Source organism: Lygodium microphyllum, chromosome 6 (assembly GCF_053477565.2).
Source record: "Lygodium microphyllum isolate KBCC chromosome 6, Lygodium_microphyllum_v1.1.10, whole genome shotgun sequence".
In the NCBI taxonomy this organism is placed as follows: Eukaryota; Viridiplantae; Streptophyta; class Polypodiopsida; order Schizaeales; family Lygodiaceae; genus Lygodium; species Lygodium microphyllum.
In genome coordinates, this window is record NC_141140.1 from 121,571,221 (window position 1) to 121,598,215 (window position 26,995).

Here is a 26,995-nt window from a genome sequence, read left to right on the forward strand (position 1 = left end):
ACCTTTCCTCTATAAGGGCAACCTATATTCAGGATATGACCAATTTTAGCTTTCATTAGAGAGCCGAGACATTACCACAATGAAGATACCTCTTGGATTGGTTTGCATGTGTACTCTACCACAAGGTGCAACAAATTCGGTGGTCCATATGATGAACGCCATGCACAAAGTCTTAAGGGACTTTATTCCACATCTTACTCTTCCTTTTCTTGATGATGTACCTATCAAGGGATGTGAAGTTTATCAAAGGAATGAGGAGCTTGACGAACATGGCTGCAGAACATTTGTAGTTAACCATATTCATGATTGTGACAGGATTTTGACAAGGCTAGAAGAGGTTCATCTTACCCTTAATGGAGCTAAATCAATTTTTGGAGTTGAAGAAGTCCTAGTGGTCGGACATTTGTGTGGCCCCTACGGATGTAAACCTTCACCAATCAAGATAGATGCCATCAGTAGAATGCAAGAAAAATGCACAAATATTTCAGAGATGAGAAGATTTCTTGGCGCATGTGTATTCTATCTCATATGGATACCACATTTTGCTCATGTAGCTGAAAACCTTTATCAATTATTAAGGAAATGACAAAGATTCTTTTGGGGTAGAGCATACTCTCACTATACACAAATTAAAGAAGCTATTAAATTCATCCCCTACTCTCAAAAGGGCTGATTATTTAAATGAACAACCCATTATCCTTACTGTGGATATAAGTCCCATTGGGATAGGATGGGCTGTTGGCCAAGAAGATCTTGAAGGTAATAGGTATGCAATTTGTTTTGGAGCAAAGGTTCTCAATGAATGTCAAAGAAGGTATGCACAAGTAAAAAGGGAATTGTGGGGAGTTGTAATAGCATTAAAGTGTGATCGTGAATACTTTATAGGTGCTCCTGTAGTGGTAGAAACTAATTGTCTTCCACTCTTGGGTATGATTACCAACTGCTCTACACCCGACATTGCTATGCTAAGATGGATTGTATATATTAAATCTCTCAACCCCAAATTAAAGCATATTGCGGGAAAGGAGAATCCAGTTTGCTGACATGTTGCGCGCAAGATATGACAATGAAGAGAAGCTGATGGAAGAAGATGCAATTGAAGAGTCTATACTTATTGAATTTCATTCCATGACTGCTGATAATACCTTTTCAGCTGCTGCATATACAGAACCAAAGCTGAAAACAGCAAGTGTAGCTGATCTTTTCAATGGTATAGAATTAAGTACAACAAGAATAGAAAAATGTACTGTTGTAAATCAGGAAACATCAGCAAAGATTAAAGATTTTTCTATGGAAGAAAAGTGATCAACTAGAAGCCAACATGCTCATTGCATTACTCAAGTTTTAGCTCATTTTCTTGAAGAAGATTATGAAGAAGATTGACTGAAGATTGACCAATATTTGAGCACAATGAAGAAGAATGAGACTTGGTCTGATGAGGAGTTCAAGCATATTAAGAGGAAAGCTTATGGCCTTTTTCTTAAAGATGGGCATCTATGGAACCACATAAAGAAGAAAAAAGGAGCTCCTGTTTGAGTTTTAGGTAACAAAAGATTGCAACAATAAGTAATGAAGGAATTTCATGAAAGTTTGTGGGCTTTGGCTATAGAGGGATATGGGGAACCTTTATTAAAGTCAAATAAAAATATTGGTGGCAGAACATGTATTGAGACAGAGCATTTTGTTGAAACTTGTTATGTGTGCCAGATGTACTCTATGGTTAAGCATCGAGATGGGTTACAACTGAATTATCCCTTGTCTATACATTATAGATGGGTTATTGATCTCGTAACCATGCCTACAGGGATATGGAATATGCGGTACTTAGTGCTTGCAAGAGAGGATCTAACCAATCAAGTTAAAGGTAAAGCTTTAAAAACCAAGTCTACTCAAACTCTTTGTCGATTTTTGCCTGAAGAAGTCTTTTGCAAATATGGCTATGTCGGCAAAGTAATCGTAGATAGAGGAGATTTGGATGCGGATGAGGCATGCAACTTCTTTGCTCAATTGGGTATTAAGTTGGCTTTGACATGAGCCTACAATCCTGAAGGCAATGGGAAAAGTGAGAGAGGGCATCAGCCTATTCTCAAAGCTCTAGCAAAGTCTTGTAGAGGAAAGATCAAAGAATGACCTAAAATGCTGCCTTTTGCATTATGGGCTAACCGGACTACTCACAGTACCGTAACTGGCTATATGCCAGTTGAACTTATGCATGGGCAGCAACCAATTATGCCAATTGAAGAATCTATTCTCACATGGAGTCTTCTACCTTAGGAGAAAGACATCAGTAGAGAAGAGTTGCTGACTTTCCGCATATGGTAGCTAGAAAGAAGGCCTGAAGATGTTCAAGCAGTTATTGAGAAGCTAAAAATAGCAAGACTAAAGAAGAAAAGAAGATTTGATAGGCAACATCGACTTTGGGCAAGAGCTATCCAAGAAAAAGATTGGGTGCTTGTCTATGACAGTAGCCTAGACAATCAATACAGTGCTTCTAGGAAGATGGTAAAGTGATGGTTTGGCCCATATGTGGTGAAGGTAGTGCATGACAATGCTACCTACTCATTGGCTGAATTAGATGGAACAAGTATGAAAGTACCAATAGTTGAAAAACAGATCAAGCTCTTTAAATGAAGAGAAGCATCTACCTATGAACTACAAGACTTAGAAGCATGTCATGGACTTGAAGACATGGAAAAGGAAGAATACTTCGAAGATGAAGATGAGGACATAATAGAAGAAGAATCTCCCAAAGCTGCAAATTCATGAAGTAGTGTGCACATGCCGGAGGATGTGTAGGTTCGGAGGGGGTGGATGTCATGGGATTCTAGGCTCATGATGTGAAAACTACAATTCGATTGTCATGATGGTCTTGCTAGCTCTTGGTAAGAACAAGTTGTAAGGTGTTTTTCATGCTTCGACAAGACTAAGTCACCTAAGTCTACTCCATGGGACATGATGTATGCTCTATAAATCATTCATTGTTTTGGAAGAAACATTCAACTTGGCTAATTGGCAATATGTGATGACTTCTAGTTTGAAACCTTTCCTCTCTAAGAGCACATTCACTACTTGAGAAAATGAAGTTCTATAAGTCATGCTACATATGCCATGGTATATGTGATTGTGGACAATCATATGGCTTGGATGTGGCCCTGACTACATGTGTCAGTGATGTAGTTACTCTAAAAACATGACTCACAAGTGCATTATGAAGAAGAACCACTAAAGTTCATGAAGTTTACTATGTCTTTGAGCATAGGACATTGTATATGTCTTACATCTTACTTGTGTGACTTATGATACCTATGAGATAGTCAAGTAAAAAACAAGTGGACATCGTGAATAGTAGTGCATTTTACAGGTGTAGGGTTGGAAGAGAAGGCTGAATCATAGAGACCATGGATGCCTCACACAAGTGGAGTTTGCTCATGCATATCAAGTCTAGAGTCAAGAACAAGGAGGGGACTTCACACTTGTCATGTAAGTACTCATTTTGCTTCATGCATTGGGTGTAAACACAAGGCAAAGTGGCTGTCCAAACAGGCTAAAACAGGGTATTTGGGGCAGCAGTCCTCTCTCTCTAATATCTCCTCCGTTTGTGTTCAATATGGGCTCATTCTTGCTCTTGGAAGCCTAACTGCAAGCTACCATTGTAGAAGCTTAAAAGAGAGGAGTATCAATAAGCCTTCTTGACTTGATCATGTGATGAAAGTGGGTTGAAATAGGCAGCCCAAACAAAGTATTGTGGGCAGCAACACATGTCCTTCTCTTCTTGAAGATTCATGATCAATCATTGGTCTTACTTGACATTGATATGCTTGATGCAAGTTGACATTGTATAAGCATTGTGGAAGGGGTATCAAGAGAGCATCTTGATTGCTCTATGTACATGCTTGGGGCTGAAATAGGTAGCCAATAACAGGGCAAACAAGGGCAACAAGATTTCCTTCTTCTCTCCTACTTCTACATGCTTATTGCAAGCTACTTGTTGCATGTTACATGCTCTTGAATATAGGGGCTGCTGCTTTTGTACTTTATCAAAGTGTCTTCTTGGAAGGTTGATGCCATGTATATGGGCTGAAATAGGTAGCCCACATGGTGATTTTGTGGACAACATGTCCTTTTTCTTCTCTATTGCTTCATATGGTGTGATAAACACTTGCATTTGGCTTATCTATGCACTCCGTGATAGGGGAAGTTTATGCTATCATCAAAGGTGAATCTCGGAAGATATTTGGGATGATTTGGGGCTGATATCTTCAGCCATTATCAGAGAATTAGCTACAGCAGTGATCTTTTGATTCATTTCTTGCTCTACAGAAGATATCTTGACAAGATATGTAAGTCTTATGTGCCCCTATGGTAGGGCAATGTTTGTAGAACATTCATAGATGCTTTGAGTTGGATTAAGAGGAGCTTTTTTATTTCTTGGATGTAATAACCTATCCTTATCAGGAACTCTATTTGAAGCTTTCTTGAAGCAAGTCTCTTTTTCTCTACAAGCCTTATAATTGACTCATAGTCTTTTATCCCCATCAATCTACATTGAATGTAATCATGCAAAGTCGATTCATGCTTTGGCATCATGTATGATTGATGGAATGCAGAGTTGTTTATGATACATGACAGCTTATTGTACTTGAATATATATCTTGTGATTGCTCTTACAATCAATAAAACAAGCTAGATCTTATGAGGTAATACTCTTGTGATCTTTGCTAAGTACATGTAGTTGGAAGCTCTATTAACATCTTTGAGAATTTGTCTTGAAACCTTCAACCCTTCTCTTATCTCTACCATCTCCGGAGTCTAAGCTCTTGAACCCTCATACATTCTTCTCTCTCAAACCCCTGTGGTTGACCTTCAACCCTACATGCTTCGACATCGTGAACTCAAAGCAAAAGAGCTAAAGACACCTTAAAAGCTTGTCTTAATTGATGTGATCTTCATTGGGGTGAGGGATGTTGTGTTGGAAGTAGTGGTACCAAAATAATGCTACCACCACATCAAGAGGGCCATAAGACAAAGCTACTTGTCACCTTCCTATCATTTTATCAAAATGAATGAGTTCTTCAATGTCAAATAACTAAGGTTAACACTAGAAGCACATTGTTCCTAGTTTGTAATGTGAATTAACTATGATCCCAAGATGGATCTCTATCAAGTTGCAAGATTTTGCCAAGGATCGAATTAATCCTTGGATACTTACCCAGTCCCTAAGGATGATTGGCATGCAAAGTGCTCTAATATGAGACAAAGTCTTGATTGGGCCAAATGAAGGAAAGATTCTTAAAGATAACTACTTCTCATTGAAACTAGAGAAAACCATAGCTCAAGAAACTAAGAAAAGAAGTGTCGCAAGTGCGGCACATCCAAAAGAGATGTCCCAATCACTTAAGGTTCCTTTGCAACAATGAGCTAGGACATATCTAAAAAAATTGCCTTGAATTGGATCAAGAAGATGCGGAACTAGTAGGGAAACAAAGTCGCGCAACTTTGCCATTTAGCTTATTTCAAGAATTAGATAATGATGTCTAGAGCCCATTATAACCTTCTAACCTGAATAAGAAGCTGAGAGAAGATCTTTAAGCAGTGCTATAAGACCTATACTTATAACGGGCCTAATTTTGCATTAGTAGTTGAGCCACAACATATTACAATAAATTTGTTTGATTTCATTATATTAACTTGAAGTTTGAGTACTTACATGTAATAAGAGTAGTATAATAGAGGCATGTTTCGGTCCCTAACCTATAGCTTCTATGAACTTATTCTTGAAACTAAGCACCCCTATGTCCTCGAGATGAGGACATCTAGATTCCTATAAGGGGGGAGAGGATGTAATGTCACTAATCGAACACAAAACACAATCAACCATGACAAGTCTCAAATTATTTGTGAGAATGCATATAGACATGAGAAGCAATGGGTGTGGAAGGGGGGCTTGTGAAAAGGAGTAAGACCTAGAAAGTGACAAAAAATAAAAAGCTTCAAAACTTGTAGCAATAAAACATCTAAATTAATCATGTTTCTCTTCACCTCATCTTCCTAAGCTAATGCACTGCCGTGAATATGAAAAGAGCTTTCATTGCTCTTCCTCCAACACTTCATGTTCATTAGTTGCATGTCATTTTTATAATTATCCCTCATCAACTTCATCAACTAATGAGCCTCCATGAGAGGAGAGACCCAAATCGATTGGTTGGACTAAGAGAGAGAGAGATGATGATGAAGCACGTATTTGTATTAAAAATTACAATTGAAACTCAAACCCACTAGAAAGCTGATAGTCGAACTAGAAAATGGGAAAGAAGCATATTCAAATCAGGCCATAAAAAATGTAGAATTTCATTTAGGGAACCAACATACAAAGACAAAATTTTGGGTCTTTCTAGGAACTTATGATTATTTCCTAGATATGCATTAACTAGTCCTAAATGAAGCTAGCATTCATTATGGGGAGGGGAAGATTACCTTTAATGACATTGAGGAACCTTAGTCTGAGCTCATGGAAAGATAGAACAACTTCGATTACAATTAGCCAAGGCCACTTGATTAATCAAAGGTCTAAGGAAAGAACTGCCCATAGATCAACCTAAATAAGTTAGTGTTGTGCTAAGAAATGCACTTAGCCACTTAAACAGCCCCAAAACATGCTTATTAAACAGCCCCAAAACATGTTATGTTAGGCTTATTTTAGCCAAAACCCTAAAATGGGGAGCGGATCGAGAAAGTTGTGGGAGAGGATCTAGAACCCTAATTTTCTATAAATTAGTAGCCAGTCCTCCACTCTTTTACAATCTCGTTTTTGTAGGTTTTAGGTGTTACCAACTTGCTGTCCACACCTCAGTCATGGAGGACATCTCAGCCCTTGCTGTCCATCATTGTTCCCTACAGTCTGGCAGCTGTTTCCAGCCCTCCACATGCTGATTGCTGTTGTTTTTGCCTAGTGACTTACTTGTTGAGATTCAGCAATCACACTCACTAACACAATCTTTGTATGGAGCTTCAAGGCCAAGGACATGCAGGCTTACCTATCCCATATGCATAGTGGTGCCAACCGCAGTTTCCTACTTTCCTATAAAGCATTGTACTTGCTTCCTTTTCTTAATGCAATGATAGTACTCTTTTCTTATCAGTAAAGTGTCAGTGTCATTGTCCACATACACAAGATTGTGTTTATGAGTCCAAGCCTCAATCTTGGAACCTAATTCACTTGTGTAACAAATACTGTCTTTGTCTCCTACATCATGAGTTTACTCTTCTCCTTTCATCCACCATAACTAACTGCCATGTCCTAGATCCGGCTCATTCCGACATGGTATCAGAGCTCAGTTAGGCATGGCCTAGCCTCGTCTCTGCTCTTCTAGCTCTTCTTTATCTTTCCTTAGCTCGGCTTGAGTTCATGACTTCACTCCCAGCTCCATTCTCACTCTACCTTCAATGAAGCTCCAATGGCTGCCATAGCCTGCAGGACCCTGCCTCCTTGGAGCTCTTAGATCTCTTGAACCAAGAAATATCTCCCCAAGCTCTCTTCTGGAGGATCATTCTTTGACTCCTTGCGTTCCTTCCTGGCACATCATAGAGGCACATTGGCAACCGACAGCCCTGGCATTGCGAATTTTCATCCTCGCTGTCCAGATTTGTGCTAGTCTCGGTTCGTACAGTTGTTCATCTCCCACGCAGCGCAATCTGGTCCACGACCTTAGGGATTTGGAAGCCCATGTCATAAGCTCTCTATCCATAAAAAAAGTTTGGAAAATGTTAAAGGATACAGCCCACACAGACTGAAAAACTAGGTCCCTGTCTCAGAAACCCTAATTCCACCATAGCCAAAATCTCCCAAGCTCATTTTTCTCTCAGTTTCTCACTCCTGCCACTAAACCAAGCTAAAGCCTACTAAATCTGAAGTTCCCAGCATCAAATCAAGGAGGGAAAGATTTGGATTTTGAAGATCTTGAAGAATTTTGCAGATTTGGACGACTCAAGGAAGAAGATACAAACATAATGTCCATTGACACTCATCTAGTGCTCTTAGCACTTGTGTCTTGTGACACAACCAACTCTTCTGCTGCTGAAATATGAGAAATTGGTGCTGATTTGCTACTGCTTCAGCCATCCAACATGGGAAAAGACTCTCCAAATGCTCGGTTCAAGGGAGTTGGATTTCACACCTGGCAAACCCGCATCAAGTTCATTCTGATGAAGAAGGGACTCTGGGCCATCACCAATGGCAAAGAAAAGAAACGTCGAGATGCGGACATTGCAGTTACTTGGCAGAAGAATGATGACAAGGCACAAGCCATCATTAAGTTGGAATTGGATGACAGCTACATCCATCATGTGGATGCATGTGACACGTCCCATGACACTTGGGACAAACTGGATACCTTATTTCGTGCACATTCAAAGTCGTCTAAGTATGGTCTATTGATTGAATTTTTTCAACTTGATATGAAGCCTCATACATCCCTGGCATCCCATCTGAACTACATGGAAAGCCTGCTTACTCAACTTGCAGGGATAAAGCTAAAAATGGATGAAGATGTTTGTATTGGTGTCTTGTTAAAAAGTCTGCTTCCTGCCTATGATAATGTATCAACCACTCTAACCAATATGCCTGATCCTCAACTTGTTGATATTAAAGCCTCTCTGCTAGAGGAAGAAAAGAAACTTAAAAGCAAAGAAGAGTCTAGCACTTCAAAGGTTGAACAAATGTTATATGTAAACAACAGATACAAAGGTAAAAAGGAACCACTCTTCTGTGACTTCTGCAAAAGGACCGGACACACTGAGAAGTTCTGTCATGCTAGAAAGAGGTCCCAAAAGGCCTATCTTGCTGTGAAAGAAGAAGAAGACCATGGACCAAAAGATGAAGATGAAAATGAAGATGAAGACCACCAGGATCGGAAGGACAAGTCTCATCAGTCCTTCTACTCTCATTACTCTGATAGACTATTTTAAAAGCCTTGTATTTCCTTGCCCTAATGCTTCCTGCCATAAGATTTGTAAACTCCTCGTGTAACTTGGCATTACAGTCCTTGTACACTTTGTGAGGCCCCTGTTATAGCCTCTGGATGTCCATCATGTTTTGGTGCCCACACTTAGCCTTTTTCTGCGACAGCCTCTGGTGTCTACCATGTTTGTGGTGTGGCCACACTTTGCAGGTGGTTCTCATTACAGCCTCTACACACTTTGTGCCTTTCTAGTTGTGATTGAGGAGGGGTGTTGAGATTCAACAATCACACTCACTAATTGCCTCTTTGTATGGAGCTTCAGGGCCAAGGACATGTAGGCTTACCTATCCCATATGCACAGTGGTGCCTACTGCAGTTTCCTACTTTCTTATAAAGCATTGTACTTGCTTCCTTTTCTTAATGCAATGATAGTACTCTTTTCTTATCAGTAAAGTGTTAGTGTCATTGTCCACATACACAAGATTGTGTTTATGAGTCCAAGTCTCAATCTTGGAACCTAATTCACTTGTGTAACAAACAGTGTCTTTGTCTCCTACATCATGAGTTTACTCTTCTCCTTTCATCCACCATAACTAACTGCCATGTCCTAGATCCGGCTCATTCCGACATGACTACTGTTCATTTGCATTGCTGTCGTACAGCCTGCCATGCCAACAAACTGCTGCATTTGCAGGCTCCAACTACGGCCCTGACAGTTTTCTCTCTCCTGTCTACAGTCGCTACAGTCTTTCTCTCTCCTGCAGGCTGCCCTGCTTGCGTTTTCAGTCTTTCTCTCTCTTGTAGGCTCCGTTTTTAGTTTTTCTCTCCTGTTTGCAATCGTTGCAATTTTTGTCTCTCATGTAGGCTGTCTTGCCTGCATTTTTAGTCTTTTTCTCTTGCAAACTGTCTTGCTTGCGTTTTCAATCTTTCTCTCTCCTGCAGGCTCCGTTTTTATTCTTTCTCTCTCCTGCAAGCTGTCTTGCTTGCGTTTTCAGTATTTCTCTCTCCTACAGGCTCCGTTTTTAGTCTTTCTCTCTCCTGCAGACTGTTTTGCTTGTGTTTTAAGTTTTTCTCTCCTGTAAGCTTCATTTTTAGTCTTTCTCTCTCCTTACTACTGTCTGCATCACACTCCAGCTCATTATCCTTGCCTTGATCCTAGAGATACATGAGTTCGAGGTTCAGTATTCATGCACTGCATAGTGTGTCTGTTGCATGAGCATCATATTATTAGTAGTCATATCATTTCATTTATTAATTGTGTTCATTGTCTCTAAGTTACTCTAACCCTAACCCTAACTGTGTTCTTTTTATCAGTCTGTGCTTTGTCGTACGATTTTTGTTTATGTTTATGTGTTAGGGTATTTTTCTTTACAGATAGAACCAACCATAGACCTTGAAGAACATTCATGGGATAGTGATTATGCTAATGTGTTTCCTAAAGTCCTAACCAAGCTATCCCCTAGTCGTGAAGTAGTTCATGATATTAAATTAACCATAGGAGTTGAGCCAATTTCCATTCCTAAAGCCATTGAATTGAACAATAAAAGCAACTACTTTGTACCCTTCCTAAAGGAATCAAAGTTAGAGACTAAAACCCCAAGAATATGCACTTCCTAGAATACTGTACCTCATAAGATATGATTGTAACTCGAGCTATAAACTAGAGGAGGAAGCAAAGATTATTAGGATAGCTTGATAATCAAGCTTTGGGGCATTCAAAAGTTGTTTGGGAAATGAGGATAAGAAGTTGTCTAGGTCCAAACATGCATACAAACTTATAGCCAAACTATCTACATGCAATGAAAAGGGTAAGCACTAATCTTTAGGAAATTGCACTCTTTGTGAGAACTATATTGTGGATGGTATCCTCCCTTGTGGAATATTCAAAGGAGATTATTTTGATTTTGAATCAAATAGTTTCTTTGAAAAAAAGTGATTTTCCAATTTGAAGATAGGTTGTTTGCCTTGCTTTTTATTGAATATTGAGAATCCCCTGAGGGCGAGAGCTATATTCATTCCAAGAGAGTGCCGAACAAGGGTTTGATGCAAGGGTGGATCACCTTTATGATCACCTCAATACATTGACCAAAGGTCAAGTGGTAAAAAGAAGGCTGAAAGTCAAGGTTTGCTCCTATAACAACATGCATGCCATGAAGGCTTTCGACACCCCATGTCGGGTCTAGGATGGTGGAGATAGAAACCTCTGTGGCATAACATCCATGGACATTGGAAAACCCCACTCTAGATAAAGAGTATAGATCGTATCCCTGCCTAGGTCGTCCACCTTATAGGACATGTAAGATATCATGTGAGTTCGAAAGAAAGGGTATTATATTTAGTAAAATTTACAAGATTATATTTACAAAATGGGTTTTTAAAGTACAAATTGAAAAAAATCCATAAGTTTAGTAAAGTAAAAGGGGTCATTTTAAGGCTTTATATGCAGTATGTAAAGAAAGGGTATTTCTTAATATCCTTTGAATGCATATTATACAGATGATTTCTTATAGGTGGACCCCTCAGGAATCCGTGGGAGTGGACATGGATATCTAGGTGCTTTGGATATGGATTCTAGTGTAAGGGGTGAAATGCGCGTGTAGGATTGTGTGAGAAGGTACAAATAGATGCATTGTTTGTCTATGCCTAATTTATGTGAAGAAACTTGTTTAATAGATACATTAAGAAAGTCATATCATGTATCCAGCTTAATTTGTGAAGAATTCATTAGTAAATGCAATTAATTACAACAAAAACTAGAGATTTATTGATGCATACATTTATCACGACACACAAAGATTTTCTCACCTCTTGCTTAAACTAGTCATGCATATTTACTCTAACTATACTAAACAAGTGGATGATTCTAAATTTAGAGTTTTTTTAAAGACTTAGAAGAAAGAAAAAAAAACCTATTTTAACATACTATTAAAAAATCAATTTAATATATCCTCATCTACAATGATTCTTTCATTGGTTACCTCCCAATCCATCCTTCCTATTCTATGTCGCATAAGATTTCCACTAGCATGCATATCCTGTTGAGAACCCCCATCTTGCTAATTGCACATTGTACTCTGCTTGTGGATGTTAAGCATATTTGGTGGATCAAGAATATGTTATGTCCTAGCAATGGAACAAAAAATTTAGCTTGTAAACTATGCTTTGTTAGATTTAGATGCATTCACACATCGTGAACATATGCTTTCAATCTATTGACTTTTTGTTGCCTCTTGTAGCACAACATATCCAAGCCTTTATCATTTCACAAACCTAGTGTAACCAAAGTTCTACTCAATGGCCATTGAAACCAATGAAAATAAAATAGGTAGGGACAACTAAACTCACCTTGTTTTAGTCTAAGTATTCATTGATGAGTACTAAAGCTCCTACTGATTATGATGTATGCCTCTTCATAGATCTATGCTCCTTGATCTCCAAGAGCTCCACATGCAAGAAAATGGACTCAAATTAGTTTGTTTCTCCACGTGATGTAAGCTCTCTCTCTCTCTCTCTCTCTCTCTCTCTCTCTCTCTCTCTCTCTCTCTCTCTCTCTCCACACACACACACACACGCACGCACGCACGCACGCACACGCGCGCGCGCGCGCACACACACACACACACACACACACACACACACACACACACACACACACACACACACACACACACACACACACACACACACACACACAGAGTAATAGATAAAAGAAAGAAATGTAAATAAGTATGCAATCAAGTAGATGGAAGGTATCCTTCTTCTCGTACTAGCTTTAAAAGAGAATGGCATCTCCTTATTACTGATTACCTATTTGAAGTGCTTTTTCACTGTTAGCTTTTGTTCTCATCATTTGGGTGTGGTTATTGTACTTTGAGGCCTGTCTATATCGTGTTTTCACCTTCCTTTTCATCACTTTCCACTAATCTTACTAGTAGCTACTTTTTAAATTTTGCTTCTTTTTACCTTTGGAGCCTCATTAGGCACTTTTGGACTTCGTATGCATAATTGCTTTTCTTTTTTGGCTAGTTTTGGTGCAACCAAAGTTTTTACTTTTATTGAAGTGCACATAAAAATCCAAAGGGATGCCCATGTAGCACTTGATGTCTTGGTCTCTAATATACCTTTGGTTTTTTATTCCTAGGCCTTGATCACCCACTAGTTTTTACTTTTTGCTATTGTCATCGGTCTTGAAAAGGGTTAATACAATTTCTTAGAATTCTTTCTTTCTATTAATGATTCATCTAGCATTGAGATTCTTGGGAGGCTAATTCTAAAAAACTTGATTTTAGCCTTGGTCATGATGTTCGATGGAATGGACCCATAACCCTTATCCAATGACTTAGGTGTTACAAATGGTATGATCACCTTGCTATTTGAGGCTTGGTGTTTAGGGAAATTCGAGAAAAGATAAGTGACTTGAGAGTATCTTGGATATGGATTGTTTTCTTTGTTAGGTTCCTACTTCTCAAGGCATTGAGCATGTCCAAGGACTGAAATTGGCCTATAGTCCATCACAATTGCATTGCACACTTCTTTTCATAAGAAACATAGGGACTCATATAAGTCTTTTCTTCTAGTGGTAATCACAAAGCCAACTATATGTACACAAGGATCATCATCTTCTAAACAATGTAGCGAAACTCTTTTCTGGATGTCTTTACTCATTTGGTGTAGGTAGAGCTAATGGTTCTCCCTTAGCATAGGGTAGCACTCTATAATCTTGATATGGATTATCCGCATATGGGTTAGGATAAGAAAGTTTTTAGGAGTGTGGCACATGATTGCATCATGCTCATACTATCCATAGTTGGAATAGACCCTTTCCTTAGGCTCTTGGCATTCCAATGGAAATTCCAAGTGATTGCCATCAAAATGGATGAAATATATATTGTTTCTATTAGACTTTGGTTTGAGACTTTCAACAATTCTCATTAGTTTTTTTCTAAGGTCTACTATGTTTTGCATTAAGATTGGTTGTATCTTCTTTTCTTGCCATTCCTTGTAATGATACTAATTGTTTGTGATTTTTAAAATTCTTCCTCACAATAACTCATCCACCATAATGGCTTGAGTTGCTTGAGTATTAAACATGTTTGGTAAAAAACAATGCCATCATCGTCTCTCCTCCCAATTGGAAAAAGTCAAAAACACATTTAAAAAAGCTTGGGATAAGTTTCAACTGGAGAAACCAGATGATGCAAATATTAGTTCATATATACAATCCTTCGTTCTTATACTGTGAAAGACGATGGATATTAAGTGGAGGATAGTGTTACATTGACACAAACTGTCTCGCTTACCTCTAGAACAATTTAAAGAGGCTGAAACGAATGAAAACCCTTAAAAGGTTGCCAAGATTTATCTATTCTATGAGGCCAAATTAAACTCAAACATGTTAATCGAAGGATGTCAAGTCAAATTAAACTGGTGCATCTACAAGAAAGTCACAAAGGTTATATTGACTGACTGAGTGATGGTTATAGGAGGTCGTTCCAGTCGACGCAACTACAAAAAAAATGGATTACTTGATCTTCCCCTAAAATATAGATTTTTGGATATCCATTCCCAGAACCCTAATTATTATTTAATGGATGTATCATAGTGCCATGTCTAGATTGTAATAAGGTATCCTCTTCCAAGAATAATATAAGCCCTCGAACTACTCAAATAATATATTCCCTTCCTATTAACATAAGGAATTACTTTTGTTTATCTGTTGTAATCAATATTGGTTGTCACCTTAGTAACCAAGAATAATGGAAACATATTATCCATTTTGTTGCAACTTTTCGAACATTTTTAAGAAGTCTAGATTGGTTAAACCCTAGTGGAAATGGGGTTAATACAAACTAATAGCAATTTATTTCAAGGTAATGAAGTTGGAAGAAATTCCTTGTATTTCAAGCCATGTGCATATCCATCATGTATTCATTGGATTATGAATGGTGAAATAATTCTATGACTATGTATGGTCCTTATCCTCCTATCCGTAATGGCATTGGGGAAAACATGGGACCAATTGTTACATTAAGACTGATCGTCTTGACATATAAAGATCAGCCTTAGGCCAACCCAATGGATCAAGAGCTTAAAGCTCGATGAACTATTTCTCTTGACGACTCTAAAAAAATCCCATTCTTGATATTAATGGCTGACTAGATCACAAAAATCATTATATGTATGAAGAACTAACTAAGTTAGTCTCGATTGGTAAAATTACTATTTTAGGGAGTGACCCTTGTCTCATAACTACTATAGAGAAGGATATCTAGACCCTTCCATGAAATACCGAGATGTGGATATACACGTTGCATCTCCAACAAATAAGACCTATTGGCCTACCCGAGACCCATGGATAAGTTGAAAGATAGATATGAGGTCAAGCTCTAATTAGAACCCTATTTTGATGTACAAACCGTGATTATTATCAGAAAAATTGAATAATACATATTTCTTTTCCAAGAACAATGACATCAATTAAGCAAGTTAATATCTTTCTTGAATATTAGTGCCAGAGAAAAATCTGATCATGAAAATTGTTTAAATTCCCAAGTTGTTACTTTGAACCTCAATAGCATAGAAGCTCAAGAGAAGAAATTTCTTCTCAAATAGTACAAGTCACCAGAATTTGATGGTAAAGGAAAGGATACTCCAATTGAGGCGGAAACATGGATATAATCTATGGAAGATTATTTCATGGCTATAGGGACTGCATCTCAAATCAGCAATGATCGCAAAATTGAAACTGATAGGGGATGTCCATGTTTGGTGGAAACAATGGTGCAAGGACCAAGGAGTGTCCAAAATCACTATCACCTGGGACAAGCTTAAGGATGTTGTGTGTGGGAGATATCTTCCACCCACATATATCGAGCCCATAAGATGAATGAATTTTTCAATTTGAAGTAGCTAAGCCTAAACCTAGAAGCTTATTACTCTAAATTCGTAATACTTCTAAAATATACACAAATGATGGATATTTCATAGTAAGTATCCAAATTTTGTAGTGGTCTAAATATTCCCTTAAATATGCATCTTAAGTCAATGTGACCATCAGATTTACAGGATGCATTGATTCGAGTGGCCCAATGGCTGAAGAGATGGAGCAAAAGTCAAGAAATGTAGAAATGTGGAACAAAAACCATCAAAATAAGGGCAACTCCCAAGGTTATGCAAAAGAGCCCAAGGACAATATCAGCCAAATAGGGCAAAGAGAGCCAAGTCAAATACAATGGGAAGCTTTGTACACACTGAAAGAGACAATGAGGCTCCAAGGTGCTTTTATTAGCAAGGAACCAAGACATTTTAAGAGGTAGTGCTCAAAGCTTGGCCGAGACAACCACCAAGGGTAGTTTTGAGGGTAGCACCAAGCTGCCAGGGGTAGAGTTGCTAGAGTAACACTAAAAGAGACCAGTAATAAATATCTTTAATACCTTTGGGTATTCATCATATTAAAGAAGATTCTCATCATAGAGATTTATTAAGTTCTTTGGCTTCTCCTTTGATGGATGCTTTAGTGTGTCTTCATTCCCCATGCCCTCAATGCCAAGCCTCTTTTGCATAACTAAGAAGTCTTCTATGGGTAGCCCTTTCTTCTTATATTCCACAATTTCATTGATATGTATGGGTAGCCCTTTCTTCTTATATTCCACAATTTCATTGATATGTGTGCAGTGACATGGAGCTATCTTGAAAATTCTCCCCCTCCTATCTAGGGTTGCTAGTGGGCATGGTTCATAACTTATGATTATGAAATCCTTATTAATCTGACCCCGTGTTGTTAGGATGGCTAAGCAATAATCTTCTCTAAGATCAAAAAGATATTCAATGTCATTGAAGCGGTAGGAACCCAAATACAATAGCTTTATATGTTCCTTGTTGAGCATTATGTGTTCCCTCTTAAGCTTTATGAAGCATACTTTGAAAGTGTGAAGTGCCCTACATCGGTTATTTACACCCGGGGTCGAGCGTTTAGTAATAAGTTATGGAGCAGTAACTTTTGCTATCATCCAAGATATTAGACACAATGAGAGGCTAAAAGAATTCGACATCCAAGAAAGGGGACGTTATCGCCAGCAGGTCCTACTTTGGAAGAGCGCGTGCGAGAGAGAGAGAGAGAGAGAGATACGAAAAAAAAAAGAGAGAGAGAGAGAGGTTTGTTACGAACCTAAAAAAGAGGAGCTTTGTAAAATAAAAAACAAAAAAATTGTAGGAGTTCTATTTAGTTATTAGATGAACATTCAAGATTGTCGAAGGGAAATAGAGAAGCTAAATCGCGATCTGTTTCTTCTTGCTTTTGTGCAGCCGAAGAGCATACGCAATCTCCGAATCGCACAATCAACTGCGACTGGTGGGCGTTATTATTTACCTGCGACGACAGGCCGGCAAGAACCAAATTAAACAAGCCTGCTGCAGAGAACTGATGTTATCAGCGACGATATTTGCAGCAACAAATTAAAACTAGTTGCGATAAGGTGATGGTTGGTTGTATAAGCACTCACAGTAGCTGGTCTTCTGTAATCAGCGAGGGCCATGGCCGCCGCCGCCATGAGGGCCACCAGGGCCGCCTCTAGGCCCGCCCGGTCCACTTCTAGGTGGCTTCCCTAACACGCCTCCCATCCCTCTCTCTCTCTCTCTCTCTCTCTCTCTCTCTACTTAAATCAATCAAGTAGACTAATTCAGCATTGCAGTATCGATGGACAGACGCGCTTGATTTCGATATTGATAGTCGGCTTATCCAGTCTGGTGAGATCACAACTGTCACTCGCTTGCTTTTATAGGGAAGGCGTCTCGAGCTTCCCTCCGCCCCTGACGTGTTCCTCGGCCTCGCTGGCATACTCAGGCCATGCCGCGTACCTTCCTCACGAGGCACCACCCTTTTCTACACTTGGCGCAGCCCTGCCTCCCCCGCTGCAAACTCCTCGCGAGCTACCATTCACGCACACGCGCTCTCCATGCTCACTCCCGGGTCACAAGACCCTCGCAGTTGAGATTAAGATTTTCTATTCATTTCCTGGACAACGAGTCCCGGAATTGTATTACGATAAGGAATTAAACGTGTAAAATAAAATGTTAAGCCCTCTCTTAGAGGATAATCTATGATTTTGTTTTCTTGTTCAGGAATGCATAAAAGAACTTGTTTGTGGTGTTAAGAAGTTATGTTACTTGCTTGGAAATGGATGTTTTCTAGCTCAAAGATAGGTTGGAGTTGGATATGGGTAGTCCACGTGCTTTGGATACAAATCTTGATCTAAAGGGACAGAATGTCGGGTAGCATTGAACCTTGGAGATAGGATCAATGGGCTATCAAGAATCCCGATCTAATAGGACCAAGAGAGAGACCCGACACAAAGAGCCAGACGCATAGAAGGATCGACACCATTGGAGGTGCAACACTGTCCAACTCGACCAACTGCAGTAACAACTTGGTGGAGCAAGAGGCCGCAGGCATGGCAAGAACCAGTGTGACTCACGGAAGCGATGAGCTCGACTTGGGGGATTTTCCAATTGAAATCCAGCAAATGGTGAGTAAATAGGATCTCCAAACCCGGATGGACCACCATGGTAGGCCACCTCGAGGAGAAGAAAGTAGCACACAAGGCATTGCAGAGCATTGTAGACAAAGTAGCTAGAAATTAGCACACAAAGTAGAAATTAGCACACAAAGTAGCTAGAAAAATAATAGTTGGGTGGTGATCCATATAGTTTCACAGAGCAATTCGAGCAGGTTTGTGAGGCTAATGGCCTTATCGATCTTGCTCACCACTCGCAAGCTTTCGGTCTATGCCCATGCGATAAGGGTGGAACATGGTACACGAGCTTGGATGTCGTAGAACACAACTTCAACAATCTCAAGAATCTCTTCATTAAGAAATTCTGTGAGGATGGGTTCTCTGACAATCTCATAATTCAATTGACTATTGTCAAGCAGAAGGACAAAGAGGACATTAGGGACTATGTTACCCTCGTGCGGAGTCTCTACAAGAGCATCCCAACTAATAAACGACCCACCAAGAGAGCAGTCTTCTCATAGTCTTTATCAGTGGATTATGCAGTGAGGAACTCTACAAAGCCTTGGTAGGAAACTCGAGCTTGTAGAGAGACACACTAGCTAGGGTCTTTGAAGAGGCCATACGAGTGGGCAATCAGCTCAAGGAGAGAAGCTCTCGGAGCTCTCATCGAGACGTAGCTAATTCTGGATTGTTAGAAAGGGTCACAACATCTAGCGATCGTTTAGTCCCAAGCGCCCAAGATAAAGGCAAAAGGGTTGTCTAGAGTCAAGAGCTAGCATAAATGAAGATGAAGCTAGCTAGATTGCAAGAGATGGTAAGGAGAACTATGCGCCCACATGTCCAATGTGTGCATTGCGGCGTAAACTACCTCCCAACAGAGTGTCAAGACCCTCGATCTCAACCTTGCGCCAATTGTGGCAGGTGCGGTCACAATGCCATGCATTGTAGACTTCCAAGGGGACTTCCATGTTGGCAACCTTACAACCAGCTGTACCTAAAGGGTAGGTCACCGAACTTCCTTGGGAGGGGAGCCCCATCATTGGCTCTTCCAGCACCTTCCAGCTCCCTAATGATGCAAAACCAATCGTCCCCAAGATGGAAGTTAACCGCACAAGCATACCTAGGCCACCCGGGCCTTTTGTAACCCACCTGTCGACTGAAGCTCTAGTCATCTACGTGGAGGAGCCAAATGAGAAAGAGGCATATGTGAACCCTTACGTCTCATATGATGAAGAGGAAAATCTGATCTTTATGGACTATCAACCAATGCCGGTGATGACAAAGGTAGAGGTAGAGGTCTAGGACGGCATATCCAAGAGCCGATTGCTTATTGGACTTGCGGTCACCCGCGAGGCACACATCCTCATGATGCGCTCGGAGAGAAAGCAATCCAAGTGAGAAAAGACTGACCTCAAATATGTAGAGTGTGGAATCACCCACCTATTTTCCGATTGCCTTAGACGAAAACCATCCTCTAGTTCAACAATTGTGCCATTAGTGCCATTGGGACTATTCGAAGTTGAAACACTCGACGGAGAGACTATGCCCATCCCATTGCATGTTATGACACGAGCATAGAAGAGGCACCCCGACATGTCACTGCAAGGGCCTAGGAACCTAGAGGCAGCCTCAATAGGAAACAAGAGCTGTAGTACGTGAAGGAAGAAGAAAAGTGAAGAAAAGGTCACACTTAAAACTGAGAATGCCATGACACTACCCATAGGGAAGAAAGTCATGGAGGCAAAGATTGAAACGTCAGCTCCAAGACTGTGGAAAAAGGGAGTGCTAATGTTGGGCAGTACCCCAATCCAAAGCACCAACTTGAAGCCATAGATAAAGTCAAAGAGTGGGTGAGAGAAGCCCAAGAACACTTAAAGGACGCTAAGCCCATCTTGGAGGACGAAATCAATTATCTTGCTACTGTGAGCACACCGGTTTCACCTACGCAACCAAAGTCAAGAGATGCCACTACACCTCAAAACATGCCAAATAGATAGAGCTTAAATACCATGGGCAATGAGCTAGCTAGGGCCCTTGCCCAAGGAGTGTGGAATTAGGAGATAAGCAAGCAACTAGCAATATTCTCGCAATGCTAGTAACCACGCTAGTAACTTTGAGCTTCGGAGACTTGCTCAAGTAGCATCTGACACTATGCCAAGAGTTGAAACAGTGGGTGGAAGGACCCCTTTAGTAAGGGGCATCTGACTTGCATGACTATGATGCAGTGCCACAGATACCAAGCTTGATGCTACACTCAATGTCCAAGACCTTACATGTCAACACTTTCTAGGAAAGCATGGAGATGCATATAGTCTTGCTAGTCCTAGCACTAGTTGACACAACAAGGAAATGAAATGTAGACACAATAACAGGAGTCAGTGTGCTTAGCCACGTGGTGCTCCAAGCCTTGGGTGACCCGCCTATTGAGAATGCTAGGTTTAATGTCACACTGGCCAATGGGATGAACGTCAAACCATTTGGAGTGCTAAAAAATTGGCCATTGAAGATCGCAGGAATCCAATTCTCATTAGACTTCATCATCATGAAAAGGGAGTCGACTACAATATTCTACTAGGCTGACCTTAGATGTGGAATGAATGAGTCATAGAAGACTAGGGCAACGGTCTGATCTTCTTAGGCAATCGAATGGAAGCAATGAGGGTAGAAATGGACACCTGAAAGACTACGCTAGTCGACCTCGACACCATCTCAGCTCTGCAAAAGGGTGAGTTAGAAAATCTTATGGGCTGCTAATAAAGTATATCCCCTGCTCTAATGAGGACAAGTGTGCGATTGGATACACGTACTAGCCGCTATCAATCTACCATTCTCAGACAATGAGGAATGTGAACAAAATGCTAACGCAATCGGTGAGCCCAAGGACAAACCCTCTGTGCCACTATGCATGATGGCCAAAAGCCCTAGTGAATGGCCCACCCTTATTGCATTCCATATTCCAAGCAACAAGTGAGAGCTCCACGAGATCTTAGAGCACTTGGCGGATGAGCTAGTTGGCAACCCATTTGCTAACCTCAAACCCCTCAAGGATCTCTTGGACAAACCCAAGTGGAGGTGGACCAAGGTGCATGATCTCAACTTGATGTGCAATTGAGCCCTAGTCATCGATGAGAAAGAAACAGAGCATCGAGACTTAGGAGATGACAAGCAACTAGATAAGGACACTTCAGACAATGAGTATGAAGATTGCTATTCTATGAATGAAGACAGTAAAGAGGAGACCAACACAATAGAATACAACACGCATGGTCAGGTAATTGAGTAGATCAAAGTGGACTTAAAGCTGCATAACACCAATGCATTTATAATTAAAAGAGTTCTCTAAACCGAATGTGATTGCACTTGGCTAGACCATTTAGGGGTGATGGACTATAAACAAGCATGGCTAGTTTAGCCACTTGCCAATGCCTCTATTAGAAACGGAACCACTGTCAGAGCCACAACCACTAGGAGAGACCCCCTCTTTAGCGACGATGGAGAGTTCAATTCTGAATCAGAAGTGAGCTCAGATATAGCAACCTTGAAATACCTCGGCATTCTAATACAAAACACACCAAGGGTAACCTACCACTCCACTTAAGGCACCAACGATTGAGGGAGGAAAGGAAGAGAGAGTCTAGGGAGTTGGAAGTTTAAGAGAGGCGATAGGGTGGTGATCTTGCTAGGAGCCAAACGACAAGGGCAAGTGAGTGAGCCTATAGGACCTCCCAAAGTGAAAGAAGTTCATTTGGCTAAGGAAGGGGAGACACCCCAACGTGCCTTTATCGCCGACTACTTGAGTGAGCAAGAAGAAGCAAGTCTTATTGCTCTCCTACAAGAGTACATAAGCATCTTCGCTTGGTCACTCAATGAGCTAAAAGGAGTAGATCCGATTATAGTGACTCACAACATCCCCATGACACCTGATGCAATGCTGGTCAACCATAGTGATCATATCTAATGAATCCCAAGCATGCTCATGTGGTTAAGGAGGAGGAGATAGACAAACTCTTAAGAGCAGGATTCATCTATGAAATTGAGTACACAGACTGGGTCTCACCCATTGTAATTTTCCTCAAGATGGATAGAAAAATCAGAGTATTCGTTAATTATAAGAAAGTCAACATTGCAACGAAGAGAGACAACTACTCGTACATTGAGCATATGCTCGAGAGAGTAGATGGGAAGGAAGCCTATAGTTTCTTGGATGGTTTCTCAGGTTACAATTAGGTGCAAGTGTATCTTGATGAGATAGGCATGAGACTACATTTGAGGTACCGATGAGTGGGGTGTCTTCGCCTACATGGTCATGCCCTTTGAGCTGATAAATACACAAGCCACATTCCAATGGCTCATGTGTACCATCTTTAAGGATATGCTTCGATGGAAGTTAGAAGTGTTTGTAGATGACCTATGTGTTCATTCGAGTTGGAAAGAACACCTAGACAAACTCCGTGTAGTCTTTGAAGGATACAGACTATATCATCTCTCGTTGAACCTCCTTAAGTGCGAGTTCTAGGTGAAGCATGAATGCACCCTAGGGCATGTGGCATCCAAGAACAACATTGCCATTGAATTCTTGAAAGTTAGTTTTACTATCGACCTTCCACCACCAACCAACTATAAAGGGAGTTCAGTGCCTTCTAAGGCATACACAAGATGCTATCGGTGATTTGTGTTGAACAATGTGTTAATCACTAGACCACTCTACAAATTGCTGATAATATTTGAATGGACCAAGGAATGCCAACATCCATATGAAGAGTTGAAAAAGGCTCTAACAACCATGCCAATACTATGAGCGCCAAACCAGACCATAACCTTCCACGTCCACATTGACACCTCAAAGTTTGTTGTGGGAGTCATGTTGTGCCAGCCTTGCAAACACAATCTAGTCTATCCAGTGAGTTTCGCTAAGCAAACAACTTACGAACAACGAAATGAATTATTCCATGATGGAAAGAGAAGGTTTAGCCATGGTGTTTCCTGTGAAGAATTTTTGGCATTATCTATTGGCTATGCCTTTTACTTTCTTTGTTGACTATCAAGCCTTGCTCTATCTTGTTAATAAACCTTGTGCTAGAGGACGCATTGCTCGATGGTTATTTTTTATGTTAGAATTTGACTTCTCCGTGTGGTTGTGTGCAAAGGGAAACATCATTACATGACTGGCTGACCACGTCCCACATACCCATAGGAGAAGCCGTTGTGCAGGGTATCGCCGAGGACTTGCTAGATGCGCATCTATTTAGCCTGACTAGCGAGAAAGATTTGTTTAGAGCCAACTTGATGCCATATTGCGCAGATGACATAGTCCAAGTGCTTAAACACAGACTACCCGAAAGACTCATTGAGAAGGCCCGACTTAGGTGACTCATCCTCAAGATGAAACCCTATCAGTTGATAGCAAGAGAGCTCTATAGGTTAGGGTGGGACGACTTGCTACATAGGTGTGTGTGTGAGCATGAAATGCATGACATACTTGCAGAAGCACACAACGGAATTGCTAGAGGATACTTCAATGAAGACACAACAGCCCTTAAGGTGCTGCAATCTCAACTATGGTGGTTGATCTGACAAGACACTGCACGATTTGTAAAGTATTGTGATGACTGGCAATGGATAAAGGTACCTGTTTGCAAGGACAAGATGAAGTTAACCCCAATCATTGCAAGGCAACCCTTTGAGAAATGGAAATTTGGCTTAATCGGGCCAGTTAGTCCTGCAGCACAATATTTGCAAGCCAAGTACATCATAGTTGCCACAGACTACCTCACAAAGTGGACAGAAGTATGAGCCACTAGAAAGAATGATGCTAGAACCACAACTAAGTTCCTTTAGGATCAGGTGATCTCACGATTCGACTACCCCATTGAGCTAGTTACTAATCAAGGTACATATTTCATTAATGAAGTGGTTGCTCACTTCCTATCCACCTTTCTGCTCGTACATCAGAAATCCTCGCCTTACTACCCTCAAGCAATTGGCTAGACAGAATCTACAAATAAGATCTTAGTGAATGTCCTGACCAAAGTTGTCTTTGCTTCGGGCAATGATTGGGAAAACAAGTTGATGGTAGCCTTATGGCCATATCGAATAGCCTATCAAATGGCTATAGGATAGACTCCCTTTAGGTTTACTTATGAAATTGATGCCATTTTACCAGTAGAATTCTATGTCCCTAGCCTGAGAGTAGCCACTCAAGAGAGATGGGAGAGAGGCATGGACATAATGCCTAGTTGAGTTAGAACGCTTATCAGAGACTCGACTTCTAGCTACCCATGCACTAATTTACAAAAAAGCACGACGTAAGTGTTGGTTTGACAAGCATGTTAAGCAGCGAGACTTCAATCAGGGTGACCTTGTGCTATTATACTCATTGAAAGGCCACAAGTAGAGAATGAAGTTTAGGCAATTAGGGCCTTTTCAAGTTCACACCATTAACCGAAGCAGTAATGTGGAGCTCAAGACCCTTGATGGAGAGGGCATAAGCTTCTTCAATGGTAGTCGCATAAAGAAGTACTACCCTCCCACACATCCATTACATGAGCCTCCTATGCTAGAGCCCCTTGTGAAATTCTAAGTCACCACAATTATGGAAATGAAGAAGCAATAGAACTTGCTTACTCAGCATCACAGTCACAACCCAATGAACACATACCTTCCATGTATTGATCGATGAAGGAGCTGATGTTAATATCTTAACTCATGATCATTGGGCTCAAATTGACCGACCCCAACTATAGCCCATGAGCGCCAAACTCGGCCCTTTTGGGGGCCAATCATATGCACTTTTGGAAAAGTGAAAAGTTATAGCCTCTATCGAGTCTTGAGAGCATACTCATAACCTTTTATGTGTTGCCAAACACAGAAGGTGCCGGTAAGGAATCGCTTCTAGGATGCGCCTTTAGAAAACATGCCCATTACCACATCAACTACGAGTCACAGTGCATTCATCTTGCCATCGGCAATATACACTTCGTGACAACTTTCAGCAAGGGCAGCGTGGTTCCATCAAAGCCCACCAAGCCACCAATAGAGGAATCCACCACCAAGTCTATGGAAGGGGGTCGTGACTTGTCACAACTCACCAAGCCTTAACGTCAGCAAACCGTGGAGACAAAATCCAAAGCCCATGAACTCAAGTTCAAATGGGTACCTTAACATCAAGGAACAACAGGAAGAAGCAACCAAGCATGATCTCGCAAGGCTAGGAATTCACCCTCAAAACCTTGGAGGCAGAGAAGAAGCTATAGGCATCGATTAATGGTCAAAGCCGCACTGGGTCCCCTCGAATTTATTACAAGTGCAACACTATTATGAGGGCAATACATGGATATGGGTACCCAAATTCATGACTGCCAAGTGCACTACTCAAGTGCAATGCTTGAGCTTGCCCACACAAGCTTGCATGACAGATCAGAAATCAAAATCCTGAACAACTCAAGCTACAGAGCCCATTGAGTCTAAATCCACTACGTTTGTAGAGCCTTAACAAGCCCACCAACCAAAATTGTAGCTTGATGCCTCTAAAGCATCTCAACCTAGCACTGCTAGTGTCCCCAAGGCCTCATAAGCATCTAGCACCACAACATCTACATCACAACCCTCACCTTGTGCGCAAGTGACTACATGACTTCATCAAAAGTAGCCAAAATCACCAACCACAGCTCTGTAGATCTATCTAGCCCAGTCAAAACCTCAACCTCCCATAGACCTAAAACCCTTATGAGCAATGATCAAGTCTTACATTGACCTTAGACTTGGCTGAAAATGCATGTGATGATGTGTTTACTTGCCTTTGATGCTTGAATGTTACATTTACTACACTTGCTAAAAGTTATGATCAACTAGACCTAGGCCTTTTAGAAGAGCCTTTGGCCACAGAGGTACGCACATGACACTACCTTGCTCTTGGGAAGAATCAAAATTCGTATTCATTAATGCTCCCCAGGCAGCTGAGGAGATGATTGCTACCAAGATTCCCTATGAGCAAGTGCACAAATGATGACTCATCACCTCGTATGGCAAGAGCACGATCCCTACCACAAAGCAAGAAATTGAAGAGTTGACACAGCTTGCTGACAATGACTCCTCTTTCTTGTGAAAATTATATGCTCTCCAACTTTAGTGGAAGCTAAAGTGCTGCCAAATCATGACCAACATTGAGCATAGATGTGCCATCAAGACCTCGGAGTATGACCCAACTTATGTAGCTCCGACCTCCTATAGGGCATTGACCACCATTCGCAACGGACCCCTACAAAAGCACCTCATGACCCACCCCTGTTCAAATCACATGTTAACAAAAGAGGAGTTACACATTACTAGCCAAATCGACTCCAGTGACTTCCTAATGGATGTCCTCACTTACCTCACCCACATAAGCATCTGACTTGTCGACATGGACCACTATGCTCACATGGACTACAACCCAAACTTCTACGCCTGGCTCATGCAAAAGTGAAACACCATGAGCATGCATTGAATGGCCTTAATCCTTTAATCTCTAACACTAGGAAGGAGTCT

The 26,995-nt window shown here is 40.8% G+C and overlaps 2 long non-coding RNA genes across 2 annotated transcripts; both read right to left on the reverse strand.

The window, feature by feature from the left end:
* Positions 1-88: 88 nt before the first annotated feature.
* LOC148035051 (uncharacterized) lies at positions 89-12,433 on the reverse strand. The gene is made up of 4 exons (XR_015691145.1): positions 12,303-12,433; positions 11,936-12,080; positions 349-428; positions 89-221 (listed from the first exon to the last, which is right to left on the reverse strand). It is a non-coding gene; the product is annotated as an uncharacterized LOC148035051 (long non-coding RNA).
* A 3,039-nt stretch (positions 12,434-15,472) lies between these two features.
* Positions 15,473-17,687, reverse strand: LOC148035052 (uncharacterized). Its single transcript, XR_015691144.1, has 2 exons — positions 17,459-17,687; positions 15,473-17,325 (listed from the first exon to the last, which is right to left on the reverse strand). It is a non-coding gene; the product is annotated as an uncharacterized LOC148035052 (long non-coding RNA).
* Between the last annotated feature and the right edge of the window lie 9,308 nt (positions 17,688-26,995).